This window comes from Dermacentor variabilis, chromosome 1 (genome assembly GCF_050947875.1).
Source record: "Dermacentor variabilis isolate Ectoservices chromosome 1, ASM5094787v1, whole genome shotgun sequence".
NCBI lineage: Eukaryota > Metazoa > Arthropoda > Arachnida > Ixodida > Ixodidae > Dermacentor > Dermacentor variabilis.
The window spans coordinates 260,184,235-260,194,257 of NC_134568.1; positions in this window are offsets into that span (position 1 = coordinate 260,184,235).

Sequence of the window (10,023 nt, forward strand, 5' to 3'; positions counted from 1 at the left end):
GGGAACTTTTCTACGGTGACCTTCACTGCAAGTACAAGGTGCCTTAGGTCGCGAAACATTTCCGATTGTTCTATCACGCGAAAACTCCATAGTATAGACCTCAGCCCTTTCCTTTCTTTCTTTCTTTCTTTCTTTCTTTCTTTCTTCCTTTCTTTGTTTGTTTCTTTCTTTCTTTCTTCCTTTCTTTGTTTCTTTCTTTCTTTCTTTCTTTCTCGATTACTTAAATACTTAGTTTCTTTCTTTCTTTCTTTCTTTCTTTCTTTCTTTCTTTCTTTCTTTCTTTATTGTTCAGCCTTTCACCGTAGCACTACAGTGGAATCCTTAACGTTCACGCTTATTGACAATTAGTCTAACTGTAGGCATCACTGAAATGGTTTCGGGCTCCCGCTAGTACGCCTTAAGCAATACTCCAGGCATGCACCAATTTTCTGGAGCCATAAAGTCTTGACGCCGACTGATGTGACAAAGCTTATTAAGGTGGATCTTTTGAAATGTAAATATTGTCGCTCGAGCTACCATCCCGCAGGCGGTACGCCAACAGTTAAGTACCGCAAAGCTAATTTCTGTTAATGGACTATAATTCTTCATTAACCATTAGCGAAAAGAAAAGGGCGGTTGATATCCCGCTGTGAAGATGGACCCATACTCCGGGTGGGAAATGTTGCGCTGCCAAGGTGCTCACTGCTGCATTTCTCAAGTTTTGTCATTGCCGCACTGACGACATCGCACCGCTCTCGCGGAGCGCTGTTGGTTGTGCGTGCGAGAACGCGGCGCCGTAGAAGCTGTCTTCTGAGAGCGGCGGCCAGGCGCAGGTCTCCGCGCTGAGTGTCGTTACGACCAGCCAGGACTCGGCGCCAAGGACGCCACGAAGCGACGCCGAGCAGCTGCTGCAGGCGCCGGCCGCCCAGCCTGGAGCTACGACGCCATTCCGGGACACAACAGAAGCCGATGGCGAGCGCACCCCTAAGCAGCCGGCCGCGGTCAGTCCCGGTGGCGCGCACGAGATCGGCTCCAAAGCCGGCTCTCCGATGCGCAGAAATTCACCGCCAGCTGTCCCAGGTCCCTCTGGAGTCACACCGCACGGCACGACTCCGGCGCAGCAGCCCACGTCTCCGGCCGACGAACCCGTGGCGGGTGTGAAGGGGGAGCCCGAGGATTCGGTAGGTGTCGAACACGACGCGCCGCACCCTGCAACCGACTCGCTGAGACGCCTCTCGCCGAACGAATCGGTGTAATGGGCCACCCGTGCCTGACGGGATGCAAAAAAAAAAAAAAAAACGCTCGCTGACGAGTGCAAAGTCTGTATAACGTCAACTGCCCCCTCTTGCCGTCAGGAGGCAAGACATAAGCGCTGACAGCTGCTTAAACGGACTGTTGGCCGATTTGGTGGTACATCCAGTAATATTTCCACGGCTCGATTTGAGGACAGAAAAGAAACGTAAGCTTTGTGCAGATTCCTTGGGGCTGGCGAAGCTTTTGATTCGAAAGCATTATATGCCTCATTGAGCGAACATACGTCGCAGTCGGCGTGAACGAAAGATAGTACCAAACACGGCCGATATCGCAGAGAGCACAAGCACGTAAAAAATACTCGGATTGACGTCAAATCTCTCAGGGAAGTTCTTGTAAACAAAGTAAATTAACGGCTTTAAAAAGGAAATTTGGCACCTTTCAGTATCGGTTGAAATCGAACATAGGCCTCCTGGGTGCGAAACGAGCACGCTCCCTCGACGCCACGACGGCTCCACGAGTCTGGCTGACTCAAGGTGTGCCTAGTGAGTGCGTCATTCGGCACGTGACAATGCAGCTAATGGAGAGGAAGTGGCGCCCCGTCATGAGTGTATTAAATGATCGCGTTCATACCGTTCCGAGGTTTACAAACCGTATAATGATTTCGCATTTCCGCACGTAAGCAATCTTTAGTGTGACTGGCAATTTTTTTGACCTCCATTTTGTAGCGGAGCCATCGTCCTTTAGTGACTCTGTTAGTAAAAAAACAAACAAAAAAACGAATTTCTTCGACGTATGCGTCAGCCGCTCAGTGCTTTAAAACGATCGTACTCTCGTCAGTCCCAAGAGCGTAATTCTTCAGCTGTTTCGGTGAATCTTCATTATTGGACTTCGGTGGTACGCAATTGAACGCGCGAAAATACAGATAAAGATATGCTGCTAAATATTTTAGGCTATCCATCTCAGTTGGGCCTCAACTGGCGCAAAGCCTTGAACATTCTTAAACAACATTGCTCCCTTTTGGTCGTATCTTGCCTCACAGCAATAATCGTCATCTGTCTTGCCCGCATTTCCTTTCTTTAACGCTGCGAACCCGGCACTTCCAAGTCCCGAACGGCATGCGCATCATCAGCATGACAGAGCATTCTCGACAGGAAAGTAACGAGCGCAGCGTTTTCAAGAAAGGAAACACAAGCAAGACAGATGACGATTATTGTTGTGTTGCATACACCCCAAAGGGTGCACACTTGTTTAACAGTGAAGCAGCAGCAGCGAGATCGAATGCAGAGAGAAACCTCACACTTTAAACACTTGTCCTTTGATTGTCCTGCGCACTCAAGGCATTGTCAATTCATCCATGACGGGAACTTCTCGCTCTTCTCAACGTACAATGTGCGGTCCTAGCTGACGTCATCAGGTCGCACAGGCCGCGCAGTAGAAGACAAGTCCTGGCTTACCGATATATGATAGCTTCGACTGCTTTACTTGAACGTCGTGTGTTAAATCTGATCGGCCCTGTGGCAATTAATACGTTGAACTTCTGATGGTTTAGCAGCACGAACACGTCGTGTCCGAAAGTGTGGACGTGCCACTATTCGTTGTATAACACCTCATTCTTACATTATGTGGCGCATGATGTATGGTGATATTACCTTGCACAGTGAAAGAAAAGAAAGCATCACGTATGTGAAAACAACGCTGGCATAGCGCTTGTGATTAACTATGCGCCAAAGATCCAGAAAAATGATGCACAAGTAAAAATCGAAACCGAATACAGGTGGGAGGGATAAATGTTTACAACATCCACGTAATTCTACCAGACTCAAGTAGCAAATGACATGCGATGACGCTATCCATACCGAAAAAAGATGGAACATAAATGTGCACGAAAAGAATATCGGAAGACAAATTATATACCCTTATATGTGGAACGAACGGCAGGGTTTCTTTGAGAATCCGGTACGCCGCAGTGAACTCTTTGGAAAAATGCCAAGCTGTATTTACCGCAATGCTCAATGCCCTAAATATGGCAGCCAACGTGCTGTTAAATCGGCGATTAGTCTGGGAGTTCTGCGATGTCCGGCGTCCCTTCCTAAAGTATACTTGAGGAGAAACGGTGCAAATGTAAAGGACGGTGCAAAGGAGGGGGGTGCAAAATTATTAGGTTTTACGGGCGAAAACCATGATCTGATTATGACGCCCGCCGTGGTGGGGGAACTACGGTAATTTGGACCACCTGAGGTCCTTTAACGTGCACCTAAATCTAAGTACCACGTGCGTTTCCGCATTTCGGCCCCATCTAAATGCGGCCGCCGTGACCGGGATTCGATCCCTCGACCTCGTGCTTAACAGCCCAACACCAACCACGGCGAGTAAAAGGTACAGGACGTGAGGAAGGGACAGGCAACGGTGCTGACTTACAACCAAATCTTTATTCTTTCAAGCAGCATATATATATACCGTGTACAACTTTGCAAGAAAATCGGAAAAGACAGAAGGGGAAAGTGCGTGGAAGTAACATGGAACGAAATCACTCCGATAAGAATGATATCTCCTTCGAAAAGAGTGGAATGGATGGAAAGCTTACGCATGCATCGCCGCTCCTTTGGATCTGGAAGACTTCAGGTATCAACCGTGCGCGCTCACCATGGTATGTTGGCGCTATGGCGCAAACTTTAAAAAAAAATCGCTCACAACCAGATTCAACGCAATGCAGTGGCAGGTGGCTACTTTTTGCTCGCTTATCGACCCTGTATTTGAGTGTTCGCGAGTGTGGTCATTCACACAACGCCCTGTTTGTCCGACATGGAAACAGCCGCAGGAAAGGTAAACATTCCGCTCAACGACACATGATGCACCAACTGGCCCAACAGTCAACCATTCTGACATGCATATTTAATATACGAGAGCAAGAACAATGCACCAGCCACCCAAGCATCGCCGCTTTAACAATGAGCTGGCTACCACATATTGGGCGTTAGTGTACTGCGGAAACGCTAGCTTGGAATATTTCTAACGTATCCTTTCGGCTAAAATGCACCAGCGCCGTATCTGTTCTCACATAGGCATTAGAATCTTACGGCCATACAGAGCTCTGTAACTGATTCTCACCCGCCGTGGTTGCTCAGTGGCTATGGTGTTGGGCTGCTGAGCACGAGGTCGCGGGATCGAATCCCGGCCACGGCGGCCGCATTTCGATGGGGGCGAAATGCGAAAACACCCGTGTGCTTAGATTTAGGTGCACGTTAAAGAACCCCAGGTGGTCAAAATTTCCGGAGTCCTCCACTACGGCGTGCCTCATAATCAGAAAGTGGTTTTGGCACGTAAAACCCCAAATAAAAAAAAAACTGATTCTCAAGCATCGGCAAATGCTAGGAAGCTGAGGCATGCTAAAAAACAAAACAAAAGAAACAAATATAGGAGACAGAAAGATAAATTATCCGCTCGTTGCTGACTCCTTACGCCTATCGACTCCTCCAGCAAGGCTTCAAATTTGTGCAGTGAAGCGTGCTTGCCGTGTCACTTGACTCGAGGGTTTGCAAAAGCACGCTATTAGTTTCTCTCCATATATTAATCGAGGTGGTGTGTCTCACCAATACTTGAGGTAGTCCGGTGGTAATAAGAATGGCAGAATGCCACTAAAAGAAGCCTTGAGAATAATTCAAAGTAATGGTACAGTTGGCCCGAACGTGTCTTCTCGTTGACTTGCACGTTGTGTTATTCTTTAAGCCGTAAGTGCAGGCCAGCCAACATTATCTTTTGCAACGAACAGCGGTGTAAGGAGCGTTTCCCTATTTTTGTTATTTTAATTAATTTGTGAACGTCGCTGTGCAAACGATGTCGGCAGGCCTAGGCATGTAGGTTCGTACCGGTACATGTGTAGTTCCTGCTGGAAAAGTCAATACTGTTAATGAGCAGCGTACATTCACATGCGCCTTACGCGTAACAGTAACCACGCAGACATCACTGCGCATTGTCTGATAGAGGTGTCCTGTAGCCGAAGCACATGCTTTATGATACATGTTCAGATTACCCACCAAGAGTCTATAAAGGCAGGAGGTCCGCCCAACGTTTGCAGTACCTCGCTATTTATCAGATTCTGTATGATATAGATATCTAATGCTGTTATCTGACATCCAGTAATATTTACGAGGTGACCATTATGAACTCTGTTGAGGCACGAAATAAAAGAAAAGAGAGAACAAGATTCACAGCAGTGGTTCTCCTACAGCTAATCGCTCTATTTGCCCGTTGTGCGTACCATCATTGAGTTGGGCTGTGCAATTTCTTTTTCTTGCGTCAATGTGTTTTAATAGCTCGTTAGTGCTTGTCAATCCGACTGTCTTGTTGATGTGGCAACACGTCTTTAGCGTACGGTGCTTCCGTTTCTTTCTTTCTCTCTCTCTTTTGTGCGCTGAGATAACCAGGAATTGAAAACCAACAATACTTCCAGCTTACATCCTGAAATGCTATGGGGACTTTTTGCGTACCTCAAATACCTAGCGGAGAACAGATGCCGAGCTGTTAGGCGTCACACCGCTATCTCCATAATGACGGAGCATTTCCCGCTGCGGCACCATATGTGCGGAACGTCCAGGAAAAACGCAATGATCAGTCCACGCCAGTATTTTCGTGCAACTCGCGCTTCAATGCCTCTGTGCACAGCTTGGTGCTTGGAGAATAGCTGAGAGGTGGCGTGTTCGACCTCACTTGTATCTACCTTTCACTGCATACAACAAAGGCCAGGCCTTTGTTGTATATGGTCTTTCGCTCACGCTTTGAATTTATTACCGCGAGTTACCAACTGGCCCAACCCACGCTATGCGTTTTCAGGCACTGACGTACAGGCATTCGTATCGAGAGTTTATGGATTCCATAAAAGCTGCAACAGTAAAAAGCGTCACATATTTAAGGCTTTAACGATGATGCCGTAAGCAGCCTGTAAAAATAAAGCTCATTTCCGTCAATGGCACCCGCCGTGGTTGCTCAGTGGCTATGGTGTTGGGCTGCTGAACACGAGGTCGCGGGATCGAATCCCGGCCACGGCGGCCGCATTTCGATGGGGGCGAAATGCGAAAACACCCGTGTGCTTAGATTTAGGTGCACGTTAAAGAACCCCAGGTGGTCAAAATTTCCGGAGTCCTCCACTACGGCGTGCCTCATAATCAGAAAGTGGTTTTGGCACGTAAAACCCCAAATATTATTATTATCCGTCAATGGCAACTTTCTTTCATGCATTATTCATCAGTATTTCTAACGAGTTATTTGACCAGGGCTCAGCTTTTTACGAGACTAAAACTCGGGCTGTATGCTGAAGCGATGAGTTAATTGACGAGAGGAAAAAAAATGTATACACTTATTTTGGTGGTCTGCACGTATAGGAAGAGAAAATAACCAATAGTATATCCATCAATTTCTATTTGGGCGCAAATATGCTTTTGTTGACGTTGATTTTGGACCTCATTTGCATACCAGCGTTAATAATTCGAGAGCCGTACTGTACGCAGAAGCACTCGGTCAGTCCTTATTAACTCTCAGACGTTGACCCCAGCACATTCACGCCCTGGATGGTTCCTACGAAGCTTGTTTATTTGATAAGGTTTCTGCGCCAGCGGTAATGAATTTCGAACCATGTAGCTCGTGGCAACCACGTGCATGCTTCTAGAAAGCCTGAGCAACTTAAGTAATCTGAAGCAATTGCTACAGATTAATTCGAATAGCACGCTGACGTTTTGCACGTATAAAGTGTACAAGTTGGAATGACTGAGGCTGCTTTTTAATGAACTAGGATAATTGAAAAATACCGCTAATAACAGACCAAGTTACCATAATGGCACTGTGTGCGTGGTTTGCGAACGATCGCAGTAGACAGACGTGTATATAAAGGTATACGTCTGAGCCTTCTCACGCCGCTATGAACCGGTGTGCGCACGTAGCGATGAGAGCCTTGTGAAGCACCTCACATAAACAAGAGCGAGCAAGTGCAAAGAGCTAAGCGAGGCGCGCTGGTGGGCCTCGGAGTGGTCGCGGTGTGACGGGAAAGCATGACGTCACTGGCACATGTGGAGTGCATGCAGCGCATGGGGTGCGTTAAGGATACTGCACCAGCAGGGAGGGTTTGTAAAGTGAACATTAACTGCTGATGTAGTATTCAATGTTCTGTAATAGGTTGTTCAGATTTCCAAGGATTTCTTTTTCTCATTGAGTTTAAACCGTTGGTATCAACGAGCGTCAAGCTGCCCGCAACAGCGTCGCAAGCATCCCACGAGGATCGTCTCACGTGACGAAATCACCAAATAACACACCAGGATCAGCTAGCAAACTGAACGCTGCGGGAAAGCGCCTGCCAGTGTGCGACAGGTTGATAAGTGAGCATAGTGTGCCTAGCTTTAGGACATGGGGGAGGGAGAGAGTATTTCTTCTTGAAGCGCCACATTGGCTGCAGTGGACACCTCTAGGAATTCTGATTGCGCTAATATATGTTCTGCTTAGTATTGCGTAAATGCAAAGCAAATTATGAAAGTGCATGACTATGTGCACGTCTACCACAAATATATTCATACGTTTTGACTTCGCACTTGTTCACGTCGCATTCTTTTATTGACACGTACCCGCTTGCGCCCGCACCTGCAGGCTTGGGGCCGGTGAAATAGCATAGATGCAACCTTAACGTACAAAAGCCTTTGGTAGCTCTCACGTCGGGGCAGAGATAAGAGCAAGCGAAAGTCTTCACACCTTTCTCTTAAAGCAAAGTTAATACGAATGTTTGCTACCGGCACAAAACAACTGCTACGGGGACGAGAACTCCCCGCACCAAAGCTTTGGCACGTGATTGGCAGGAACAGTATTCTTTGCTCTCTAAATAACCGCTATTCGTGGGACACATTTGTGACGAACGAGTTAGACGAATGAAGGCTTTACTCTTTTAATCCGCGAAACGTCCTTGGTAACTCTCCGACACTTCATGATGACTTCCACAGCGAGTGACCCGTTTTCGCTGGTTGATCGCTGCTGATCTGTCTTTGAACACTTCAGCCAGTTATCAGGCTTGTAACCACCTTGTCATCGCTCATATTCATTGCATATATCAACGTTCCCCGTCGGCCGTCTTCCGCTTTCGCTCCTTTCTCGCTCATTTGCGGCGTCGTGCACCAGCAGCTCCCACTTTAGAATGTATAAGTGGTGCTAGGTGTGCGGCGCAGGTGTAAATTGTGGGTTTGTGCCGACTTGGGTTGGTTGGTACACGGCTTATTGTTAACAACGAAAAAACAGCGCACAAATGAGAAACGGAGGGCAATGTTCATGGTGTCGCTCTCTTAATTGCCCACTGCGTCCCGTCATTCGCGCTGTTTTTCTCAAGACATTGTCTGGTGCTGGTGTCGAAAGAATGCATAGACGCCCACCGCTATCCGTATTTTCGCCGTGCCGCTAGAAACAGCGCACCATCTACCATGCGCGCATGCTCCGCAACTGCTGAGTGGTTAGCGCGTCCGTCTTCACGTTTCTTATCTGCAACATGTCCACATCGCCCACCGCTGGCGGTGGCTCTCTCAGAGTAATTGTAAACGACAGGAGGGAAAAAAATTAAGTGCACAGACAGCTATAACTTGGCGTCGTGGCTTGTTCGCGTGTAGTAAAGCAGGCCAGACAGGGATAACAAGCAGTGTATTTTACTGAGGCGCTGTCGAACGTCATAACACTGCTACAAATGTCTGAGTTTGAATGAGAACTCTCATTGCCTCTGAGATTGCGACATTCGGCCGTTGCAACAGCGCCGGACTCGACATTCTCGTAGGCCACGCTGTTTTGCGTTTTTATACATCACTGCTCGTCCTCCGACTCGCGAAATGCTCTGTTCACGAGTTCAAAAGCAAGTACTAAAACGCTAAGTGTGTGCTTCAATTTAGAGCGTCAATAGCCACCTTGAAAGCACGTGTTGGTATATGCTTACCAGGACGTTAGTACGGAAGCAGTGGGTGGGGAAATATCACGCCTGTTTTCGACACCTACTCCAATTTTACAAGGTCTCGTGGGCGCAGAATACACTGTATGAGCCCATAGGCTCTGCCTAAAATGTACCGAGTGGTATCCGGCTTCCTAACCTAATGCGTACCCTTGGAACGTAAGGGCCCTAACGGCTGTGATCTCTTGCTTGGCATGCTCATGGTGTAATACTCAGTATGAAGAAGCAATACAGAAGGTGTGAGTGCGAAAATGTAAAATAAAGATAAAAAAATATAAGAGAAAAAAGAACAAGAAAAAAAACAGGTCTTGTCTTTTTTTCTCCCGCAGTATAATCCGCCTTCACCCTCTAAATGAATGAAATATTATATTTAAGTGATCTTAGCTGATGTAATGCTGATGTTTAATGTCGCAAGAGACCATCGTTGTAACGCTTTGTGCCAGCCAACCAATATTTAGCATTGGCAGTGCCCCCCCCCCCCCCGCTTCTTGAGGCCCGGGCCCCTTAACAATTTCAATAACAGACCTTCAGGGCGGCATATCAGCCATTATGACATGCATACTAGACACGTTTTCTCGCGCGCTGTCGATAAAATACATCCGTGCATATTCCGAATTAGTGCATCAAAGAAGCGGTTGAGTGTTCGACTGCTGTTTTCTTTTTTTATATATACTTAATTTCTCTACCTCTACGTTCGCGACAAGAAGCGTCGCTAGATTTTGCTTGCGGTAATTATGGATGAACGTATAACACTGTATTTTTCATTGTTTTCTCTTCTTAACAAACATGTATCACGCATAATGAAATAACTCTCCAAAATGCTTCCGAAA